Here is a 25,332-nt window from a genome sequence, read left to right on the forward strand (position 1 = left end):
TGTGTTCTGCCTTTATATCTCTCAAAGCACTACCCTTGTGAACCATGTAGATTCCAAACTGATATAAATGTTTATCTTTAGCATCTGACCATTTCTGAACATTTCAAGCTTTAAAATGCACAAGTCTTGGAGTTCCTGTCATGGCGCAGTGGAAGCGAATGCAACTAGGAACTATCAGGTTATGGGTTCAATCCCTGGCCTTGCTTAGAGGGTTAAGGATCTGGTGTTGCTGTGAGCTGTGGTGTAGGTTGCAGACACAGCTCAGATCCTGTATTGCTGTGGCTGTGGCATAGGCTGGCAGCTGTAGCTCCGATTGGACCCCTAGCCTGGGAACCTCCATATGCTATGAGTGTGGCCCTAAAAAGCAAAAAACAAATAAAAAGCCAAAGTGTTTAGCACAATTATCTTTGGAAGATAGAGTTTGCATAGTTTCTCTTCTCCACCATTGATCCAGTATGAAATGACATGTTTGGGTAGCACATGCCTTCATGTGATGAAGTAATGTTTTGGATTCCAAAGAGTCTCTAGTGAAAAAGAAAAAAGTCATAAATCACAAAAAGCAAAGCTGGGTTTGATGATTGGCTGGTATTTGAGTATCAAAAGGACAATTACAAATATTTTCAGTGTAAGTTTATGTTAATATTAATAGTAAACAAATTTGCACATAATTTATGTTTTAAGGCAGGATAGAAATTATTCAGTTAATATATTTGCTTTTCCAATATTAAAAAAAAATCTTAAGATAGAGATAAAAATGTCCTTACCTAGAAGAAAATCTAATATCATTCATGTAATGTCTTATTGGAATATACTGCATCATTGTGGAAATTTTTAGGTCACTACTACTGCTGGTATTAGATAGAACTTTTTAAATAATTTATACCAATCACTTGCTTTTCTAGCTTAGACATTTTACCTTAACTAGTTTGACTGACACCTATAAAATTTCTTTTAGTCACAATAACACTTGCATTTCTTTCCCCATACTTTTCATATTATTGTTTACTAACCTGTGAACTTCTTTTAGCAACTGACTAAAAGTACCATTTTTGGTCACTTGTGCATTTGGATTTTCTGTACCACATTTAGTTTGGTTCACTGAAGTGAGAGTTAACTGCAGTGACTTGACTGACTAAAATGATTGAAACAATTATATATAAACAAAGAAATGAGTTGTCATTACTTACAGACAACAAATTGCTGAAGACTGAATTTCTTATAATATTCAGTCAACAAATATTGAGTGCCTGCTGGAAGACAAGTTGTTTTTTAGGCATTGATATTTCAGTCAATTGACTTAGACTTTCTGGGGAGCATCTTGCTATTCTGAAACAAGTGCTCTGCCTTCACTCTTCCATTTTAATGAAAATCTAATTGACTGAGTTTTACCTTGTACCTATTTCTGAGTCAGAAATTGTAAGGTGATCACATTTCAGTATGCATTTTGTTCCACAGACCTAACCTGTTTTTCCTATACTTCCATCCTGTTATAAAAATGACATTTACCTATTTATTCACATTTATGAAAACTTGTTGAAATAAGTTCTTGGTAAGTAGGATTATGTTTTAAATGCCCATTTTATACATTCTTTAGTGGGTACCTACCATAAGCCAGGACAGTTCTAGTGTGCAAGAGGGAGAAGTGGTGAAATGGGATTGAGTATAAGTGCCTTCTTATAACATGGGAAAGAACTTAACTTCTATGCTACGGTATAGATATCTATCAGCTGGCCAAAGTGGGAAAGGGAAGTGATTAGATATGCACTTTAAGAGGCTCATTCTGAAAGCTGCAGAGGATGCTTTAGATGAAAGTAAGACCAAATGGGAGATCATAGCAGTAATTCTGACAAAAGATAAGATAGGCCTGAAAAAGGGCAATGATAATTGCAATGGAAAGCAACACACATATCCGAAAGAAAGGAGGGAGACAGAATCTACAGAACTTTGCGTCTCACTGGCTATGAAAAATGAGAAAGAGGAGTCAAGAATGAGTGCCAGCTGTAATGCTTAATTGAGTGGTCAATGGGAAAGAGGCCGTACATTCTGGTTAGATTAAGATTATTCCAAGTTGTATTTGGAGTGCCAGAGTAATTATTAATGAAGCCCCTTCTCTCAAAATTGTCCTGGTTTAGATGATAAATTATGTGGCCATCCTAATGAAGAATGATCCTGTTTTCTATGCAATCTGAAAGATAAGGAGATGAGTGAATTAGGGTAAAGGAAGAGCATTTAAAATAAGGCTCTCCATAGGGAAATAGCCAGTAAGCAAATGAACTTATAGCTGTGGAACTCAGGAGAAAAATGCTTGAGTTGAGATATAGATTTGAGCATGATTAGATGGAAATGAAATTGCAAAGACAGAATGTGAAGAATGAGAAAGGGAAGAAGCTCAAGATAGAAACTTCAGAAACACTAATGTTGAGGAGAAAGGAGATGGGGAAATAGCTATCCAGACACAGAGCAACTAAGAGGAAAGTCCAGGAAACGAAATCATAAGGACAAGAAAAGAGAATTTCAGGAAGGAGAAAATAGGCAACAGTGCCAAATTCAAGTAAAACAAGAAAAAAGAAATACCACTGGTTTGAACAATTTGAAACAGTGATGACCTAGGCAAAGACAAATTCCCTGGAATGATCGGTGTAGTAATCAAATCACAGGAGGTGAAAAGAGGCAAGCAATAATGTGTGAAAGGCAGTGCAGTATCATCAGGAAAACACAGGCTTTGAAGTGAGACAGAGTGTTGCTCATCCCCACAAGCCCTTACTAGTTGTGTGACTTTGGGCAGGTTGCTTAACTTTACCCTCGCTCACTCTTCACTCATTTATTCAGTACTTACTTATTAAACATTTATAGAGCACATATCAAATCCTAGGAATCAGCTAACCATGAACAATTTATGTCTCCAACATGAAGGCACACATCTTTTTACAATATAATATAGATAGTGCTATTACAGATGTGTAAATAGCACATTTTGCTTTCTAATTGCAAGCTCCATTAATAATGATAAAAACATCTAGCACTTGGTTAAGTTCTTCCTATATGCCAGGCATTGTACGAAAGGCTCTCTATGAATTATTTCCCTTTATTCATTTAGAATGTCATATAAAACAATATGAGAGGAATACTATTTTAGTTCCAGTTTGCACATGAGGAAGCTAAGGCTCAGAGAGGTTTAGGACTTGTCAAATGTCACCCTAATAATTGGAAAAATCATAAGCAGAGTCCAGGGAGACTGACTTCAAAGTAAGCATTTTAAATTACTATACTGCCTTCCATCATCAATTGCCAGACCGTTTTCATGTTATTCATCACTGTATCCCCTGGACATACTTAGTTTCCTGACATATTGTTCTTGAAAACTATTAATAAATATTTGTGAAAGGAAGGAGGGAAGAAAGGGGAGGGAAGGGCAGGGAAGAGGAAGGAAGGGAAGAAGAGAAGAAGGGAGGTTGGAAGGATAAAAAAGAAATAGGGAAAGGAAGAGAGAAAGAGAAAAAGACAAAAAGAAAAGAGTTCTATGAGAAACAAGGGAATGGAAGAAGCAGCTCTGACTAGGATTCACAGAATTTTTATCAAGGAGATGATATACGGGCTGTATTAAAGAAATGTAGTCATTTGCTAAGCTAAGAAAGAGAACAGAAGATACTCCTTCAGCTTGGGCAAACAACACCTTTTCATTCTCGTCCACCTCTAGGGATAGGCCTCATATTCTCTAAGACTCTAAAGTACCTAATCTTTTATTTCATGACCCGGAGACTCAATATTATTGATCACTGCTACCTATCTTATACCTTGGCCTAAATAAACACTAACTTTACTGACAAGTCTGAACTTCTGACCCTCAGTCATATAAATATAATGGCTTGCTAATCATAAAAAATATCAAATTCTGTAGTTCCCATCGTGGCACAATGGTTGACGAATCTGACTAGGAACCATGAGGTTGCAGGTTTGATCCCTGGCCTTGCTCAGTGGGTTAAGGATCCCGAGTTGCCATGAGCTGTGGTATAGGTTGCAGATGCGGCTTGGATCCTGCGTTGCTGTGGATCTGGTGTAGGCTGGCAGCTGCAGCTCCAATTAGACCCCTAGCCTGGGAACCTCCATATGCCATGGGAGAGGTCCTAGAAAAGGCAAAAAGACAAAAAAAAAAAAAAAAAATCAAATTCTAATGATTGTTTCCTCAGGAAATCTTGTGGGGCTTCTTATCCAAACACTCAAGTTTTGATAGAAAGAAAGACATCGATTCTGGACCAAATTCCCCCAGGAATATTAAGCATCAATAAGTAATAGACCTCTTTCTACATGATATCTCCTCATTCTCTCATTTTAAACATTCTTCCAATCGCCCAAATTATGAGGCAAGAACAAAACTCCCAATTAATTTTAAAATGTGCCTGACCTTCTCTACAATTGCCACTGTTACCCTTTCAAACCTCTGATAGTCATTGTTTCTCATCTGCTTAAGGGTGAATTATACCATGAGTCATGAAAACAAAGCAACACAAAACCAAAAAAAAGGTCTTTGATGTTCAGAAGAGTATCCTCAAACTCACCAATATTACTTAGGTAAAATATCTGAAGTACATTTTATCTGTTTATTTGTTTGAATTGTTTGGAAATAGCATCCTTCTTATTCATTTTTCGTTTACTTTGTATAGACACAATCTAAACCAACCCACTAGTCCTTTCTAAAATATGACCTTCTTATGTTCCTGAATATATTCTGTTTTCTGTGACTGTTACCTGGCTTGTTTTAAGCATGTCTTTTAAGTACTGGGCAGTAATTTGTTTTCTTGGGAAGCATAGGAGATACAGTCTTGCAGGGCATATGCATACCATGTGGTTCTTTTTTGACAACCTAAATGTGGACCCCAGGTAAAAGTTCTGCTGAATGTCAAGCCAGCGACTGGTCACACCTCCAAGGAAGATAATAGAAAATTGGTAAGTTTACTTCAGTCTGTATTCCAAAACCTTGTTTTATTTCAACCTATCTTCCAAACTATTCAATTTTAAATTATTTTCTTGATTTTTTTTTTTTTTTTTTTTGGTAAAACATTACAACATATAGCCTGGGCCTGATTTCTGAACGACTCTTCATTAAACAACACAAAATCCATGCAGATTGGACAGAGAGAAGGCTAACATGGATTAGAAGAAATTTTTGCTAGCTTTTACTACAGATTGTATTTTGTCCTCCCAAACTCCGAGCAAAGGTAATGTCTCCGTTTCCCTACTCTTTATTTTGGAATTACAAAGGCAATTAGTTCTCTAATGAGTTAGAGCAAGCGAGGTGAAAGAGTAGGGGAAAACACTGAACACCAGATGATGTCTGCTAATGCCAAGAAATAAATAAGTGACTCGTTCTTGGTAAAAAAAATCTTTCAGGTGGATGTTTCTTTTTATCTTTTAAAACTAAAGTGTGTAAAATGTATGGTTTAGTATGTGTGGAGAAAATCTATTTCAATATATTATGTGGTAAAGATTAGTGGTCATGAGCACATGAGTCTCTATGTTACTGACTGAGTCTATCAGTAAATTTTACCTCTGGAATTTTTGGATCATTGCTGAGATACCTAAAAACTGAGAAAGAAGGGGAAAAAATAGCTCCTACCTTTATAAAAATAGTTCATTAAAATAGAGAATAACCTGTGCAAAATTCAAAGTGGGCAGGTATTGAAATGCTGAGATATAAAAGCGATGACTGGAAAGTTAATTATTGTTGTGAGGAAATAAAATTGCACAAATTCAAGGTGTGCAAAAAGATCCTCTCTATGTGTGGTGCATTTGGAAAAGCAAGGTCTTTTGAGTAAATGGAACACTGAGTACTAGGCCCAGTTTATAGCAGGTGCTCGGTTAGTTGAATCTCAAGCCCAGTTACTCAAGTTGTTTAAAATGGCTGGGATAGAAGCCACTTTACCCAGCCTACACAATGTAGCATCATAAAAATAACCCAGGCCAGGATTTGAGTCTCACTCTGACACAAGCTGGATACCCTAGGCAAGTCATTTTACCTCTTGTGGAGCCTCCATTTGTGAAATGGAGATATAACATCTAATTTACAGATTTAATAGGAAAATTAAATGAGATTTCAAATGGTAGAATGCTTCTCAGTAAATGCTAGATATTGTTGTTAGTATTCTTAACTAGCGTAAGTATTTCCATTTCCATTTTCCTAACCTTTAATATTAAGGAGATGAATCATTGCTCTTTAGAGTATGTGTAAACAGGAAAATGGCCTACATTTATCCAACAGGTGATCTTATGTGATTATCCATGGACTGAAATGTCCAATAATTTTATAATTGCTATGTCCATCTTATTCAATTACCATTTGTAATATATTCTGAAGGTGATTGAGAGCATTTTGGTTGCCTCTCCCTCCTTAGGATCAAATCAGCCTGTTGATAATCTTAGTATAATGCCTGTTTTGCAGGTTTGCTGTCACTAGTATAAGCTGTGAGACACCATTAGGGCCATCTCAGTGCAGTTAACTGAATCAATGAAAGCTTGCCTCACTTTTAGAAGTGGGTTGTTTATATTAACGTGTACTTATTTGCATTGAAGATTCCACCATGACGGCCTCCATCCTTGAACAAGTTGCAATAGCTCTCTCAGTGTACAAGAGAATTTTCCCCAGGTGAAATATACATTGAAGGGCTTAGAATACAGTTACACAAAGTCACCAAGAGTGTAAGATTCAGTTTAAAAAAAATTAAGTACACAAACTATATTTTATTCTAGAAAAGATGTGTAGATATAATAAAGAGGTCGTAGTTCTAAGAGTACTGCTTTCATATCAGTGACAAATATTATCTGCACATCTAATAGACAGATTATATGCTTTATGTTAGCTTGGTAACATAAAATGAGTCCCAAATATATGATATAAAATTGATTTAAATTCACAGTGTTCAATATTTTTAAAACATAAATATGCCTTCCATGAATGTGTACATGGGACTTTGCCATACCTTTAGTTTACTTGGCAATGAAGCATGCAAAAATTAAAATAAAGAGTAAAATATAAATAGCCTTTATAAACACCATCAAAGACTCTAAAGAATTTGGAAATACTTATGAAACAAATGCTTAGATTTTTTTCTTGTCTTTTTGCCTTTTCTAGGGCCGCTCCCGTGGCATATGGAGGTTCCCAAGCTAGGGGTCCAATCAGAGCTACAGCTGCCAGCCTACTCCAGCGCCATAGCAATGCGGGATCTGAGCCACGTCTGCAACCTACACTACAGCTCACAGCAACGTCAGATCCTTAACCCACTGAGCAAGGCCAGGGATCAAACCCGCAACCTCATGGTTCCTAGTCAGATTCGGTAACCACTGAGCCACAACAGGAACTCACAAATGCTTAGATTTAAAAAAAAAAAAAAATTGAAAAAAAAAACAGTATGAATAGTTTTCAATTCCTCTGGAATTATGTCTTAGATTTTAAAACATTCTAGATCAAAAGTACAAACTTTCAAGCAAAGGGTTTTTTTCTGTAAACCACCTAAGCTAATCATCTATACCAAAGTATAAGCTTTTTCATTTGTCAGCATTCTGATTTGGTTAATTTTAGCATACATTAATCACAGTAAACTATGGTATAAAACAAGTCTGTTTGAATTATATGTTTTGTTCAGAGGTTTTTGGTTCATATAATTATTTCTTTTGTGCCAACTCAAGAAATAGAACGCTTATTAGTACATTTCATTTGAAATACCTAATCACTCTTTCAAAGACATTTTATCACTTGATCTCTATGTATCAGTAAATTAAAGCTCACATATTTGTCTCACAACCTCAGCTCACAGAATGTTAAGTCAAACTAATAAGAAGCATCGATCATACCCACCGAATAAGACAGTCTGCATTACAAACACTCTCCTGTAATTCATCCATTATATGGAACATCTGTTACAAATTACCCAAGCTCCAGGACTGCTCTATTTAAGTGCTTCTGCAAAAGCCCACTGTCTCCATTTCTCCAAATGAGTTAGATGGTGGCATAGAGATTGTACTAAGTTCACTGTGACCATATGACGGCAGTCTTTTGCAATCTGTGCTGAGCTCTAATGGTACACTGCATAGTGATAAATATCTTCTTATAGTTGTAGAGCAAAAATACTCAGAGTATAAGCCAGCAGCCATCAAGAAACCACTAAGACAATCCTTTCTCCATTATGTTTCAGCCATTGTCAGCAAGTTAAGCGCTTAGGAAGTAATACTTATTCTGAAGTCCTTAAGAGACTGTTGATTTGCTCAGTTAGTTAAATATGGAATTAATGACCCTATATACATGTTTGTCAAGTTTTGTTCACTTCCATGACTGTGAAACATGTCCCAAGTCCCAAACAGATATCTTGAAAGGAAATCTAACTACAGTCAATTATCTGTATCTGCAAGTTTGGCATACACAGATTCAACCAACAGTGGATCAAAAATATTTGGATAAAAAATTTCCAGAAAATTCCAAAAAGCAAAACTTGAATTTGTCCTGCAGGTAATTATTTATATAGCATTTATGTTGTATTTACAAGTATTTGCATAGAGTTTACATTGTATGACATACTAAAATTAATTTAGAGAAGGATTGTGTAGATTATATGCAAATACTCTGCCTTTTATATGTAAAGCACTTAAGTAACCCTGGATTTTGGTATCTGAGGGAGTCCCGAAACCAATCCTTGGTGGATACTGGAGAACAACTGTAAGTGTGAACAAATGCAGGTTTATATTTCAGAAAAAAACACGTTAAAGAAAGTCTCCTACTTATGGTCTTGTCCACAGTATTGTCAAAGATACACCTGACTTTAAAAGAATGACTTTATAAATGTGTTGGCCCAATGTTGTCTTTGGAAATAATAACTCCAAATTTGCTTCATGGTGTATTTGGGAAAATAAGTCACAGGGATATCTATAAATTATTCATAAATAAATAGTGAAACCGAACAAATGTAAAAATCTATACACTTGTACATTATTTTTTGGTCTTAATTTGCATTGCAGAGTTATAATGAGTCATATACAACAAACCCAATATTGGATTTATAGAAAGCTTTGCAGAAGCATGGTACCTTGCATATTTTAGCACCCCATATGCTATTTTTCCTACAGGCGTTCTTCCACTCATCTGTTCTTAGAATTTATGTAATACTAGCTTACTAAATTAATTTCAGGATAGCGTCTGGGTTGCTTGAAGTTTTAAATAAACAAGTTGGTTATTTTTAATTATTCTTGTCAGTTTGCAAATTAGACCCTCAAATATCTATTTTCCATTTCAGAAAGATCACCTTCGATGGATGGAGAGTATTGCTTATATGTTGGAATATATATATTGTTTACAATTTCAACTCATGTAAAACTACATTAAATATTTTTGCCTGCCTAATTACCTGGAATTGTTGGCTAATTTACCTTTCACCTGAAGTCTGTGATAATTAAACAAGAAATGTTTGTATTGTTCTAAAAAGGAATACAAGAATTCTTTAAATAAACATTTTGAATGTAGTGATGCTAGAGTCTCACATTGGTAATTTAATGCTTTAGCCAAAAATGGCACAAGTCATTTTAGCTCCCATCACAGGGAGTTGAAATTCCAATGACAACCACATGTTCACAAATTATACTAACCAGAATAAATGTCATGAAATTTCAATTTTATAAGACTGATATGGGGAAGAGGTAGTATATTTTTAGTTTTTGCTTACAACGAAAGTAGAAAAAGTCATCATATACTAAGATTGCAAGAGACATATATGCAAACATCCTCAGAGGATCCAAAGACTACTGTCAGTGAAACTAAACTGACAGTTTCTACTAAGCAATACCACTACAATAAAAGAAGTTGAAAGAGTGATTTACTGAGTCATCACTATCTACAGTTGTTATCAAAACTTCATTGCAAAAAAAAAAAAAATACCCATACATTTTTAATAAATTAAAGAGATCTCCCCCGTATACACACAAAACTTTGTACATTCTCTAAGGACTTCCATCAAACTTTCCCTCTATGATTTTTAAGGGCTTCTTTTCTTCAGCTTTTCTGGTATGTAATCCCAAGACTTTCCATACACTCAGAATAAAAACCAAATTCCTTACTGTTATCCTCACATCCCTGCATTATCTAGCTCCTACTGATCTCTGCATTATCACTCTTCTCTAACCTCTTTTTCACTTTGCTTCAACCACCCCAGATTTCTTTCTGTTTCACAAATATGCCAAACTCATAACACCTAGGGATTTTTTTTTTATTGATGTTCTCTGCCTGTTGATAAACTCTTGTAAATAATATTTATGTGACTGGTTAGCTCCTTCTTATCATTTATTTCTCAACTCCTGTTTAAGGTTTTCTGCCTCTCCTCCACTCAATTTTCACCTGTCTTTATTTTCTTCACTGCATTTATTATTATTTGAAATTATCTCATTCTTTTGTTCATTCTCCTCCCTACAAAGTACAATATATAAGGGCAAATACAGTCTTTATCCTGCCCACTGCCTAATCCCCTGAGTCTAGCACATAGTAGATATTTCTTCAATATTGTTGAGCAAAGTATTAAATGTATGAATGAATGAATATGTAATCTTTTTCCACAAAGGGAGTAATTACATTTTTTTAAATTACATAAACAAGGAAGAATGTTTGTATATGGAGTAATAACTGAGTAAAGAATAAATCATAATAATTGAACATTAAATATATTGTCATGTCATACAACATGTCAATAAGCATAAAAACAAACCAAGCAAAATGGAAAGAAAATCTATTTGGGAATGGTGTGATGGGAAAAGATTTTTAGAAGTTTCTGACAGCTGCAATCACAAAACAGTTATTTGAAGTTTGGTGTTCCCATCTCTGTAAGCTTCTCAGCATTTTTTTTCCAATAACTTCTACCATTCACTTCACCCAATCCTTTGAGGCACACACACACTCTTTCTCATAGAAAATGTTAATCTAAATATTGAAAACCAAATGCAAATGGGAAAGAATGATTCATATGCTGAATTGTGGCAACATGGAGTACAGACATACCTCGGAGACACTGTGAATTTGGTTCCAGACCATAACAATTATGGAAATATTGCAATAGAAAGAGTCTCACAAACATTTTCGTTTCTCAGTGTATATAAAAATTGTGCTTGCACAGAAAATGCTTTTGATAAAATTCAACATCCATTTATGATAAAAACTTTCCAGAAAGTGGGCATAGAAAGAAATTACCTCAATGTAACAGAGGCCATATATGACAAACTTCACAGCTAAAATCATACTCAACAGTGAAAAGCCAAAAGCATTTCCTCTAAGATTAGGAACAGGACAAGGATGTCCACTCTCACCATTTTTATTTTAACATAGTTTTGAAGTCCTAGCCACAGCTTTCAGAGAAGAAAAATAAAATAAAAGGAATCCAAATTGGAAATGAAATGAAACTGTCACTGTTTGCAGATGACATGATACTGCACTCAGAAAATCCTAAAGATGCTACCCAAAAGCTGCTAGAGCTCATCCATGATTTTGGTAAATTTGCAAGAAACAAAATTAACACAGAATTCCATTGCATTTCTATACACTAACAATGAAAGATAAAAAAGGGAAATTAAGAAAACAACCCTAATTAACATCACATCAAAAAGAATAAACCTAGGAATAAACCTACCTAACAGGGCAAAAGACTTGTATTCCAGAAACTATAAGATCCTGATGAAAGAAATCAAAGAAATCATAAACAGATGGAAAGATATATTGTGTTCCTGAATTAGAAAACTCAGTACTGTCAAATGACTATACTACCCAAGGCAATCTACGGATTCAGCACAATCTCTATAAAATTACCAATGGCATTTTTCAAGGAACTGAACTAATAATTCTAACATATGTATGGGAACAAAAAGATATTGAATAGCCAAAGTAATCTTCAGAAAGAAAAACACAGCTGATGGAATCAGGCTGCTTAACTTCAGATTATACTACCAAAGTATAGTCATCAAAACTGTATGGGACTGGCACAAAAACAGAAATTTAGGTCAGTGGAACATCCTAGAAAGCCCAGAAATAAACCCATGTGCCTATGATCAATTAATATACAATAAAGGAGGCAAGAACATACATTAGAGAAAAGACATCCTATTCAATAAATGGCGCTAGGAAAACTGGGCAGCTACATGTAAAAGAATGAAATTATAACTCTCTTTAACACCATACACAAAAACAAACTTAAATTGGATTAAATACCTGAACATAATACCAGTACTACAAATCTCTTAGAAGAAAACATAGGCAGAACACTCTTTGACATAAATCACAGCAATATCTTTCTTGATTTTTCTCTTAGAGTAATGAAAATAAAAACAAAAATAGCCAAATGGGACCTAATTAAATTTAAACACTTTTGCATATCAAAGGAAACCATAAACTAAAAGACAGCCTACAGAATGGAGGAAAATATTTGCAAACAATGCAACTGACAAGGGATTAATCTCCAAAATATACAAACAGCTCATATAGCTCAACAAAAAGACAAACGTCTCGAATTCCCATTGTGGCTCAGTGGAAATGAATCCCATTAGTATCCATGAGGACTGGGGGTTGATCCCTGGCCTCTCTCAGTGGGCTAAGGATCTAGTGTTGCTGTGAACTATGGTGTAGGTCACAGACATGGCTTGGATCCCACATTGTTGTGGATGTGGCATAGCTTGGCAGCTGTAGCTCGCATTTGACATCTAGCCTGGGAACTTCCATATGCCAAGGGTACAGCCCAAAGAAAGAAAGAAAGAAATAGAGCAGAAGACCTAAATAGACACTTCTCCGGAGAAGACATACAGATAGCCAGCAGACACATGAAAAGATGCTCAGCATCACTAATTATTAGAGAAATACAAATCAAAAATACCATAAAGTATATCACCTCATGCCAATCAGAATGGCCATCAGCAAACTGTCTACAAATAATAAATGCTGAGGAGGATGTGGAAGAAAAGGAAACCTTTTCCTTTTTAGTGTAGACACTCTTTGTGGGAGTGTAAATTGGTACAGCCACTTTGGAGAACAGTATAGTGGTTCATTGGAAAACTAAAAATAGAACTACTACATGGTCCTGCAACCCCACTCCTGGGTATCTATCAGAAGAAAGCCATAATTTGAAAAGATACATGCACCTTAATGTTCATAGTAGCACTTTTTACAATAACCAAGACATGGAAGCAACCTGAATATTTGTCAGTAGATGAACGGATAAAGAAGATGGATAAAATGGAATACTACTCAACCATAATAAAGAATGAAATAATGCTATATGGAGCAACATAAATGGAACTAGAGATTATCATACTAAGTGAAGTGATTAAGACAGAAAAAACAAATGTATATTGCTTATATGTGAAATCTTAAAGAAAAGATACAAATGAACTTATTTACAAATCAGAGATAGACTCAGAGACATAGAAAACAAACTTTTGGTTACCAAAGTGGAGAAGGGATAAATTAGGTGTATGAGATTAACATATATACACTACTAAATATAAGATAATCAACAAGGACCTACTGTATATCACAGGGAACTATACTCAATATCTTATAATCTATAGTGGAAAAGTATATAAAAAGGGTATATATATGTGTATCTATAACAGAATCACTCTTCTATACACTTTAAATTGACACAACATTGTAAATCAACTACATTTCAATTTTTTTAAAGTTATGCTTATAATATTAAGTGTGTAAGTTTGAAGAAAAATGTGCATACCTTAATTAAAAAATGCTTTATTGCGGAGTTCCTGTCGTGGCGCAGTGGTTAACGAATCCGACTAGGAACCATGAGGTCGCGGGTTCGGTCCCTGCCCTTGCTCAGTGGGTTAACGATCCGGCGTTGCCGTGAGCTGTGGTGTAGGTTGCAGACACGGCTCGGATCCCGCGTTGCTGTGGCTCTGGCGTAGGCCGGTGGCTACAGCTCCGATTCAACCCCTAGCCTGGGAACCTCCATGTGCCGCGGAAGCGGCCCAAGAGATAGCAACAACAACAACAAGAAAAGACCAAAAAGAAAAAAAAAAAAAAAATGCTTTATTGCTAAAGGATGCTAACCATCATCTGAACCTTCAGTGAGTCTTAGCAGTGTTATCAAAAATTACAGATCCCCATAACAAACATAATAACAGTTCTGAAGTTTGAAAGAGTGCAAGAACTAACAGAATATGACACAGAAACAAAAAGTGAGCAAATGTTTTTGGAAAAATGATGCTGACAGACTTGTAAGATTCAGAGTTGCCACAAACTTTCAATTTGTAAAACATACAATATCTGTGATGTAAAATAAAACGAGGTTTAACTGTATATGAGCAGGAGATTAAATGGTAGTGCTAAAGAAAAAGATTATGTCTCCAATGAGATTGTATGTCAAGAGCGGATTTTTTTTTTTTTTTTCTGTCTTTAGGGCCACACCGTGGCATATGGAGGTTCCCAGGCTAGGGATCAAATCTGAGCTGTAGCCACCAGCCTACACCACAGCCACAGCAAACCAGATCCGAGCTATGTCTATGACCTACTACACCACAGCTCATAATAACGCCAGATCCTTCCGACTGAGCGAGGCCAGGGATGGAACCTGAGTCCTCATGGATACTAGTAAGATTCATTTCTACTAAGCCACAATGGGAACTCCAAGAGCAGATATTTTAAACTATTAATTGATATATCAGCCTACTAAGGGCCAGGATCTTGTTATCTCATCCTATTTAGGGCAGTTGTAGGGCCCTAACTTGTCTCCTGGATGCTCCGCTATCTGTATTTTGATCTATAACTCGGGACATGAAACCTCTGACAACTGCTTTAAACTACTGCAATAGGAGCTCCCACATTTATTCTCTTCCTCTGAGTTTCACATGGATTCAACTTGTTTGATCACCAGCTTTGCCTAATTCAATTCCTATCTGAAATCCATGACTTCCTTGAAAATTATCATGCTAACTTTTAAACTCAATTATGTTTCTTTTTTCTTTTTTTTTTTTTTACTTTTTTTTAATGTAACAATTTTTTTGCCATTATAGCTGGGTTTCTTATTGAGAGCAAATGTAGGATGTAAAGAATCTAAAGTAACAATGTTGACTCAGGCCCTATAAAATCATATAAATTTATGTAAGCTCTCAATGTTGTTCAGCAATATTGCTGCTCAGATGTTATGGATTCCCCATCACATTGATCACAATGACTATTCTTGACTTTTTCAATTCTCTTCAGCCACCAAACTAGCATCTTCTGTGTTATCATCAGAACTATTTCAATTAAAATTCATTGCATTAAGTTAAAAAGAAAACTTTTCAGATCCACCTTCAGATTTTGCCCTTATAGTACCATTATTTTTCCAATTTACTTATTATGAAATTCTGGAATAATGTTTCATTCCCATTCTTGACTCTTCCTTTATAATATCTAATCTGCTGATCCACCTCCCATTTTAAAACATTTACTGGCCTCCCTTACCTTCATAAAAATGGTCAAACTCATTGTCCTAGTGTTCACGATCTTCCCTCAACCTCCCTTTTTCCACATAAACTCCTGCTATTCTCATCAAACTTAAAACTGTCTACTTTCCTTCCTTCAAAAATGCTTCAAATATCCCAGTCCTTTGGCATGTTTGTTTATTTATTCCCTTTTTCTACCAAAAGAAAGAAAAAAGAAAAAATCACCTGTTCCATCTTTAAGTGCTATGCCAGAGGAACTATTCTTTTGGAATAGTCACTGGGAAACCCATCCTTCCAGCTTCAGTATCTAAAGATACGGAAGTGAATTCCTGACTCACCTCTAACCTGGCTGGAAAATGGCAAGGCATGCATGAGATGTTAAGTCTCATGATATCTGTTCAGCCTCCCTCAGTCAAAGCTGGCAAGTTTAGCTTTTCATTTTCATCCTTACATGGCAGTTTCTCCAACCTTTTCAGGCCATTTTTTTAAATGAATGTGGTAATGAGAAAGACATATTGTTTGGTTGTGGTTTTGTAAGATAGGGCTTTCCAATTTTATTCTGAAATTCTCTAATTTTCAATACTTTGTTGTACTTTATTGTCATAGAAATTCATTGATTATAATACTTCCTCTTTAATAAGTCCCAAGTCTCTATCCAAAAGTGATTACTTCATTATCCTATAGGTAAGTTTTTAAGTCATTTTAGTAATTTCATTCTATTATGTGTTTATCTATCTGGCTGTTTGCCACTAGTCGGCCAGCTGTTCTTTCAGTTTTCCCAATTGACTTGTCATTTTTCAATTCCAAGGGGTTTATGTGGAGTAATTAGATATGTTGGAGATTCTCTTTTTAGGTTATATATGCTAATATAACCAGTCTTGGGACAGATAAGGAATGATTGCAGTTTTAATCTTCATAAATCAAAGGGGTTCTCAGTTATCCTCTGTATCTTAAGATGCTAACATTTGCAAATAATATACTGTAACTCAAATTTGCTTAAACAATAAAGAAATTTATTAGCTTTCCTGACAAGAAGATAAAGCAGATTTCTTTTCATTGGTTGATACAGTGTATCAAGTTAAAAGATCCAGGTTGGTCCCATCCCTCTACTCTGTCATCTTCATCACTGGCCTTACCCTAAATCTCTTATAGGCTGACTAGCAAGAATAGTAGAGGCTTGGGAATTCTCATAGTGGCACAGCAGAAATGAGTCCAACTAGGAACCATGAGGTTGCTGGTTTGATCCCTGGCTTTGCTCAGTGGGTAAAGGATCCGGCTTTACCATGAGCTGTGGTGTAGATCGCAGATACAACTTGGATCCCATGTTGCTGTGGCTCTGGCGTAGGCCAGTGGCTACAGCTCCGATTAGACTTCTAGCCTGGGGACCTCCATGTGCTGTGGGAGTGGCCCTAGAAAAGGCAAAAAGAAAAAAAAAAAAAAGAGTCAGAATTGATGAAATTCCCACCAGGGAACAAAGGGTTAAGAATCATACTGCAGTGGCTCAGGTCTCTGCAGAGGCACAGATTCAATCCCTGGCCTGGCATAGTGATTTAAAGGATCCAGTGTTGCTGCCGCTGTGGTGTAGGTCACAGTTGTGGCTCAGATTCAGGAACTTCCATATGCTGCTGGTGCAGCCATAAAATTAAAAAAAAAAAAAAAAAATCAGAATTGAATTCCTGGTCCACTATCAGAATATTGTGTCATCTTAGGTGAGTCACTTGTACTTCCTGAGACTTAGTCTTCTCATTTATGAATCAGAGGTGTCAATATCAGATTTCCTATAAAGATTATAAAGAAAGTACATAGCCTTTAGTACATTACCTTCTACCTGATAAATGCACATTAAATCATTATCATTCTGGCATCATTCCCCCTTTGCATTATAAACTCCCTTGAAGATAGAGATTGTTTATTGAATCTGCCAATAATAGTACATTTTTTTCTTTTTCAAATAATTTTCACATCTATCCTTATTTATTTATTTATTTATTTATTTATTTATTTGGCTTTTTGCTATTTCTTGGCCCACTCCCACAACATATGGAGGGTCCCAGGCTAAGGGTCGAATCAGAGCTGTAGCTGCCGGCCTATGCCAGAGCCACAACAACACGGGATCCGAGCCGAATCTGCGACCTACACCACAGCTCACGGCAACGCCGGATCGTTAACCCACTGAGCAAGGGCAGGGCCCGAACCCGCAACCTCATGGTTCCTAGTCGGATTCGTTAACCACTGCGCCACGACGGGAACTCCAATCCTTATTTATTTTGATAAATCAAATGTGGTACCTAGGTTCTCATTTTTATTGGTAAAAAATGAAGCATTGTGAGATCATATGACATTGTCAGTTATGGAGGTAGTTAAAGGCCTAACCAGTGCTGGTATAGCTATTTACAAAATACTTTGACATACATCACCCTATGTAACTCTCACAATAATAACATTATGTTGGAGTTCCCGTCGTGGCGCAGTGGTTAACGAATCCGACTAGGAACCATGAGGTTGCGGGTTCGGGCCCTGCCCTTGCTCAGTGGGTTAACGATCCGGCGTTGCCGTGAGCTGTGGTATAGGTTGCAGACGCGGCTCGGATCCCGCGTTGCTGTGGCTCTGGCATAGGCCAGTGGCTACAGCTCTGATTTGACCCCTAGCCTGGGAACCTCCATATGCCGCGGGAGCAGCCCAAGAAATAGCAACAATAACAACAACAACAAGACAAAAGACAAAAATAAATAAATAAATAAATAAATAACATTATGTTGATATTATCATTTCCTTTATAAAATGTAAGGAAACTAAGAATTAATGAGGTTCAGAAACTTGCCCAAAATTCAGAAACTCGCATAAAGCTCTTACATCAAAAAATCAAAATTGAAATAAGATTCCTCTGACTCTTTATCGAAATCCCTTTTCTTTAGCTCAATTTTCTTGAAATATAGTTTTCATAAACATACCTGGACAACTTGCACAAAATACAATGCTGAAGCTCTAGTCATGGAAATTGAAATTCACTAGCTATTGAATACAGCCCAGGAATCTACATTTTTTTTTTACAAATTACCAGAGATTTTGTTGCCTGTCAAAAGTTGAAAGACACTAATAGCTTCTTTATTGTTGTTGTTATTTAGAAACACTGTGATCAGATGGGTATCTAATTTAGAGAATATAACAAAATGAGTACATAAGTGAAATCCAACTTATATAGCAAGAGTCTTTTTTCAGAATAGCACTATGTTTTTGTAAAGATATATTACTCTTTGTCATATTTTGATTGGTCAAAAGTGAAAATACTTTTAAAAATACCAACAACTATGCTAACCTGTTAATAAAAATTATTCACTCCAGTCATTTAATAAATTCTATATTGATAACACAATAAGTTTTATCAATATAGAAGCTCTGTTCTAGCAGTGGAGATACAATAGTAAGCAAATTATAAGCACAATTTCAGCTATCCTATACCCCAAATTCAAAGAGGAAATCTATCCTTCATAGGAAAGTCACACAAAAAGTAGAAAACTTCCACTATGATTTCAACTATGAATGAAAGATACATAGTACTATATGAATGTATATAATCTAGTGATTTTTCATAAGCAGGACAGCCAGAGGTGTGGTATAGGTTGCAGACGCGGCTCGGATCCCGCGTTGCTGTGGCTCTGGCATAGGCCAGTGGCTACAGCTCTGATTCAACCCCTAGCCTGGGAAAGCAGTGAAACTTGAGCAGAGATTTGAAATTTGAAACCTAAGCAGGTGTTAAGTGGGCAAAGTGAGGAGAGATAAGAATTTCATACTGAGGTACTAGATAATGATGATGGATGGATAGATAGGTAGATAGATAGTGATAATAATAAATATAGTGATGATGATGATATGTGGATACATAGATTTATAGATAGATGGATAGACAGACAGATATAATAAATGGTGACTTTACCAAATTAATTGAAAATGAAATTGCTGTTGAAAAAAGATCTCTCATTTCCATCCTTTACTACTCCTAGTTTTTTTAAAAAGTTATTTATTCTCATAGGATTGAGAACAGTAAGAATGGGTCACCTAAATTAGGTATGTAAATAGTAAAGAAATTTGAGAGCACTCTCTCAACTCCATGAAAAACAAAATGATGGAAGGGAAGTATCTGAGAAGGCAAAGTAAAAAAGATGCAATGCTATGTGAAGTTGGACTTTGCCAGCCCAGTATGTCACAATATGCCAGGAGACATTTTCTTACATGAAAATAAAGGTACTATCAATAACATCCTAAATAAGGGTATATCATAAGTCTTCATAATTTTATTCTAAAGATGAAAACCCCAGCAACCATTTATTACTAATTATTAATATGTGATGTGCTACAGAAAATCTACTCACATTATTGACTTTTTAATGAAAAGCTTTGTTGTTATTTATATATGGCCTTTTAAACTAGGTCTACACAAAACGGTCTTAAGTACTGGGTGGTTCATTGCATGCAGTTAACTACATAGTAAAAATAACAAATACTCTTCCTGGCCTGAGATTGAGTTTATTTCTCTGCAGTAGTCTAATCTATCAGACAGTAGCTAAATCTCTTTACTTGGTATTAGAAGGGCATGCTCATGACTGTGCTGATTGCCACATCTGCTTTCCTTTCTTCTGCCTCATGTGCCTACATGTATTTAGAAGTAAGATGTGTCTGCCCCTAAGCAATATCCATGGGCTTGAAAACAGAACCAATTTAAAAAATCATAGCATATTTCATATCAAACTTTTAATTTTAATTTAAACAATTTAAAGCAAAGATCTCTTTAATATTTTGAATACCATTTAATAACTTATATGTGAGAATATAGGTCTCCCAAATCAAATAAAAATGAAAAAAAAAGCTGAATAGATTGATTTTTTTTTTTTTTTTTTTTTTTTTTTTTTTTTACAAAATAGATTTGTTTTAAAAACAACACATGCCAATGGAGATATTTGTTGAACCATTAGGTTTAGACTTGGGCAGAAAATGTTAGGATATCAAGGTGAGAAGAAGCCAGGAAAGTTGCTTGCCACGGGGAGTCAGTCTGCATTAGTAAGTTGTTTTAAATTATTAGTCCTCAAAAAGAATTGGATAGTCACACCACAAAAACTCTCAAGCCTGGCACTACCAGTTGTTTCTAAAAGGAGAATGGACAATGATTTCACAGGAAGGCAGTGCACAGCTTCCTGTTTGTTACCACATTAGTCATAATTTGCTTTCAGCAGGAAATATCCCTCCACTGGTTGCCCACACTAAAGCCAACACCTGCTTCACTCATTTTCCTTCTAAAGGACATTGAAGAACACTTGCATCCCTGGGATAAATCCCACTTGATCAGATGTACAATCCTTTTACTGTATTGTTGGACTCAGTTCGCCAGTATTTTGTTGAGGATTTTTGCATCTATGTTCATCAGTGAAATTGGCCTGTAATTTTATTTTTTTGTGGTATCTTTATCTGGTTTTGGTATCAGGGTGATGGTGGCCTCATAGCATGAGTTTGGGAGTGTCCCTACCTCTGTGATTTTTTTGAATAGTTTCATAAGGATAGGTGTTAGCTCTTCTCTAAATGTTTGATACAATTTGCCTGTGAAGCCATCTGGTCCTGGACTTTTGTAAAATATATATATAAAACTAAGTCACTTTGACATACAGCAGAAATTGGCAGAACATTGTAAAACAACTATAATAAAAAATAAAAAAATTTAAAAAATATTTTTAAATATATTTTTCTCTGTAAATAGAGCATTGATAAAGCAATGCTAATATAATAACCATAAACTTTTCATTTTTATTACGGTTGAAAATTTCACTTAATGTGTTTTAAAAGGTAAATCACATCTCTAATTTTCTACAATATTTTACTATAAAATATTGATAACAATCTTTCAGCTTTACAAGGCTTTAGAAAAATTATCTATCCTTAGACTTTTTCTAAGTTTCTAATAATGATGAGCCTTAGTATTAAATCATATGAAAAGCTTCATTTTCTCAATTCATAAACCTAGTCTGTCATTTTTATTACCACTTTAAACTTAGCTGAAAAAAAATGTTAAATATATTTTGATTTAACAACAAAAAATGATCTATCGTATTGGATCTTTGTCTTATAATTATTTTAAACCATGCTTTAAACGTGTTGTTACACCACATTGCAAATTCGAAACGTAACTCCTTTTGTCTTTCCACATCTCTTCTTCCTTTCTCTCCCTTCTCCCTTTAATCTCTTTTTCCACAAATGTTTATTGAGGGCTTAATATATGCCATTACCATGTTGAATATTCAGACAAGTAGAAATTACAGAAAAGTAATTATAGCCAGTGTAACAAGTGCTATAATGAGATGTAAAATGTACTAATGTATAACATTATCACTGCCTGGCATTTGTTTTTTTATGAAAGATTCATCTCGCCATCCAGATTTTAAACACACCTGGGATTGGAACTCTCTTTTGTCCTCCTATAAACCATGTCCTTAATCCATCTCCCACCACTCAGCATTGTGCTTTCCACACGTACTAGTAGGCATTTAGCAAATGTTTAGTTAAACATAATTACTTAAAATAGTCCATACATATCTGATACATATATACATATCTCAAATGACTTTTAAAAATAATTTTATAATATATGTATGTACATATGTTTTATGGCTTTTCAAAATAATTTTAGAAGTAATACATGCTTATTGAACAGAAGTGGAAAATCAAAACAAGTCTAAAGAATAAAATTTTAATCATTTATATCCTCAGCTCCAAGCAATAACCACCATGTATGCTTTAATGCTTTTCTTTCCAAGCTTTTGCTATGCACATTTGGCAAATTACTGTTTATACATTTTTATTAACATATAATTTTGCATTCCACTTTTTTCACTTCCTATATTGTGAACATTTCCCATATCATTAAATAGCCGGTTTAATGACTGCCTAATATTTTATCATAAGATTTTATGACTTAAAAATTACATGATTATTAGACAATTAGTTATTTACAATGGTTTGTAATTATAAATAATTGCATAGCCACAATCAGTATCCTGGGTACATAAATCTTATTTGCTGTCACTGATTATTTTGCTAAAGACTGTATTTGGGAAAATTGCCATGTATAAAGAAAAATACTTGGGTATTTACTAATTATGTTATAAATACCATTTTTTGTTCCAGCTGAAGTTTTTTTAAAAAAATACTTAGAGTAATTACTGCCTATTATTAAAATAAATATACCTTTCTTAAGAGAGCTAATTTAAATGTTTTACAGATATTTAATGCTCAGAAGGCAAATTATTTTATTTATGTTAACAAATGGTTATTTTTCATAGTATCTCCTATCATGCCTCACACATAGGTAGTTGTTAATGCTTTTTGAAGAGGTAAATCAATAGAATGGATAGAATAGAATAAATGGAACAATATGGAAGAATTCAAATGAATTATGCTGGTAATTATCCCTATTCAAATACAAAAACTAAATTTCAAGTTTTTTCCAAAGCATCTTCAAGATCCTCCTGAAAAACTCCCTGCTTATAAACATGCTCTTAAATCAAACTATACTGAAGTCTGTTCCAATTATCCATTGCTTCCCCAAAATTAGTGGCTAGGAACATCCATCTATTATTTGCTCACATGGTTTTGGCAGCTGACAAGCATAGCCAGATTATTACCTGGGGGCCCTCATGTACATGAGTCCAATGGTAGCTGAAGCTGGAGTCATTTGAAGGCTTCATCACATAGCTGGTGCTTAGGCTGGGATGTCTAGAACAGCTGAGGCCAATTTGAATCTCCCTTTCCCCATGGAATTCTCCAAATGCCTAGCTTGGACTTCCTCCAGAATTGGTAGACTCCGTTTAATAGGACTTTAAGCAGCTGGATTTTTCCATGAGAGTTCCGGGAGACTGGGATGAAGCTGTGAAGCTTCTTAGGATTTCGCCTCAAAAGTCATGGTGTGTCACTTCCACTGCTGTCATTGGGATCACATATAGGCAAACTTCATTTTATTGCACTTCACTTTATTGCACTTTGCAGATATTGCATTTTTCTTTTTTTTCTTTTTTTTACAAATTGAAGGTTTATGGTAACCCTGCATTGAAGAAGCCTATCAATGCCATTTTTCCAACAGCATTTGCTGACTTTGTGTCTCTGTATCACATTTCGGTGATTCTTACAAAATTATTGCAAGAAACTTTAAAAGTATTATTGTGGGAGTTCCCGTCGTGGTGCAGTGGTTAACGAATCCAACTAGGAACCATGAGGTTGCGGGTTCGGTCCCTGCCCTTGCTCAGTGGGTTAACGATCCGGCGTTGCCATGAGCTGTGGTGTAGGTTGCAGACGCGGCTCGGATCCCGCGTTGCTGTGGCTCTGGCGTAGGCTGGTGGCTACAGCTTGGATTAGACCCTTAGCCTGGGAACCTCCATATGCCACGGGAGCAGCCCAAGAAATGGCAAAAAGACAAAAAAAAAAAAAAAAAAAAGTATTATTGTATTTGTAATGGTGATCTGTGATCAGTGGTCTTTGATGCTACTCTTGCAATTGTTTTTGGCATGCCATCACCCACCCATGTAAGAAGGAAGAGGTAATCAATAGATGTTATATGTTCTCATTATTCTGCTGACCATCTGTCCCCCTATACCTTTTCCTCTCATTGGGCCTCCCTATTTCTTGAGACACAACAATATTGAAAGTGGGCCAGTTAATAACCCAACAATGGCCTCTACATGTTCAAGTGAAATAGGTGCACATCTCTCATTTTAAACCGAAAGCTAGAAACGATTAAGCTTTCTGAGGAAGGCATATAAGAGCAGAGATAAATTGAAAGCTATGCCTCGTGCACCAAACAGTTAGCTAAGTTCTGAATGCAAAGGAAAAATTCTTGAAGGAAATGAAAGTGAACACACAAATGCTAAGAAAGCAAAGCAGGCTTATTGATGATATGGAAAAAAAGTTTCGTGGTCTGGATAGAAGATCAAATCAACCACAACATTCCCTTGAGTCAAAACCTAATCCAGATCTAGGACTTTCATACCTAGAAAGGACAAATCAGTGCTTGGCTTCAAGCCAAGTAGGCAGCCAACTCTCTTGTTAGGGGCTAATTCAGCTAGTGACTTTCTCTTGAAGCAACTGCTCATTTATTATTCCAAAAATCTTAGGGCCCTTAAGAACTATGCTAAATATACTCTGCCTGTACACTATAAATGGAACAACAAAGCACATATGACTGCAAATCTGTTTACAACATGGTTTACTGAATATTTTAAGCTTGCTATTTAGAACTACTGCTCAGAAAAAAATAGGATTCCTTTCAAACTATCAATGCTCGTTGACAATACACCTGGTCACCTAAGAGCTCTGATGATGGACAACAAGATTTTTATGTTGGTTTCATGCCTGCTAACACAACATCCATTCAGCAACCCATGGATCAAGTAGTAATTTTGACTTTCAAATCTTATTGCTTCAGAAATATATGTCATAAGGCTATAGCGGCCATAGATGATTCTTCTGATGGATCTGGAAAAAGTTAACTCAAAATCTTCTGAAAAGGATTCACCATTCTAAATGCCATTAAGCACATTTGTGATTCATGGGAAGAAGTCAAAATATCAATATTAACAGGAATTTGGAAGAAGTTGATTCCAACCTTTATGGATGACTTTGAAGGATTCAAGACTTCCGTGGAAGAAGATGTGGTAGAAACAGTAAGAGAAATAAAATTAAAAACATAGGTTATAGACATGACTAAACTCCTACCTCCTTATGATACAACTTTAATAAATGAAGATTTACTTCTTATGGATGAGAGAAGAAAGTAGTTTCTTGAGATGGAAACTACTCTTGGCAAAGATGCTGTGAGGACTCTTGAAATGAACACAAAGGATTGAG

General features: G+C 35.5%; 1 protein-coding gene across 13 annotated transcripts in view; it reads left to right on the forward strand.

Moving 5' to 3' along the window:
• CNTN5 (contactin 5) overlaps nt 1-25,332 on the forward strand; it is a 1,211,165-nt gene that overhangs the window by 1,111,525 nt on the left and 74,308 nt on the right. For 3 of the 13 annotated variants that reach the window (XR_014815020.1, XR_014815018.1, XR_014815021.1), the window contains 3 exons: nt 4,879-4,944; nt 5,072-5,216; nt 9,279-9,509. The exons of 8 other annotated variants lie outside the window; for them this stretch is intronic. The gene's annotated coding sequence lies outside the window, so the exon portion shown is untranslated. Of the gene's footprint in view, nt 1-4,878; nt 4,945-5,071; nt 8,498-9,278; nt 9,510-25,332 lie in introns of those variants that run through there. 2 more of the 13 variants (XR_014815017.1, XR_014815019.1) reach the window with 2 other exon arrangements.

The sequence above is a fragment of the Sus scrofa genome, chromosome 9 (genome assembly GCF_054392235.1).
Source record: "Sus scrofa isolate SSC_HxYL_T2T_F1_AM1 chromosome 9, Sscrofa_HxYL_maternal_Yorkshire_Landrace_v2.0, whole genome shotgun sequence".
Classification (NCBI taxonomy): Eukaryota; Metazoa; Chordata; class Mammalia; order Artiodactyla; family Suidae; genus Sus; species Sus scrofa.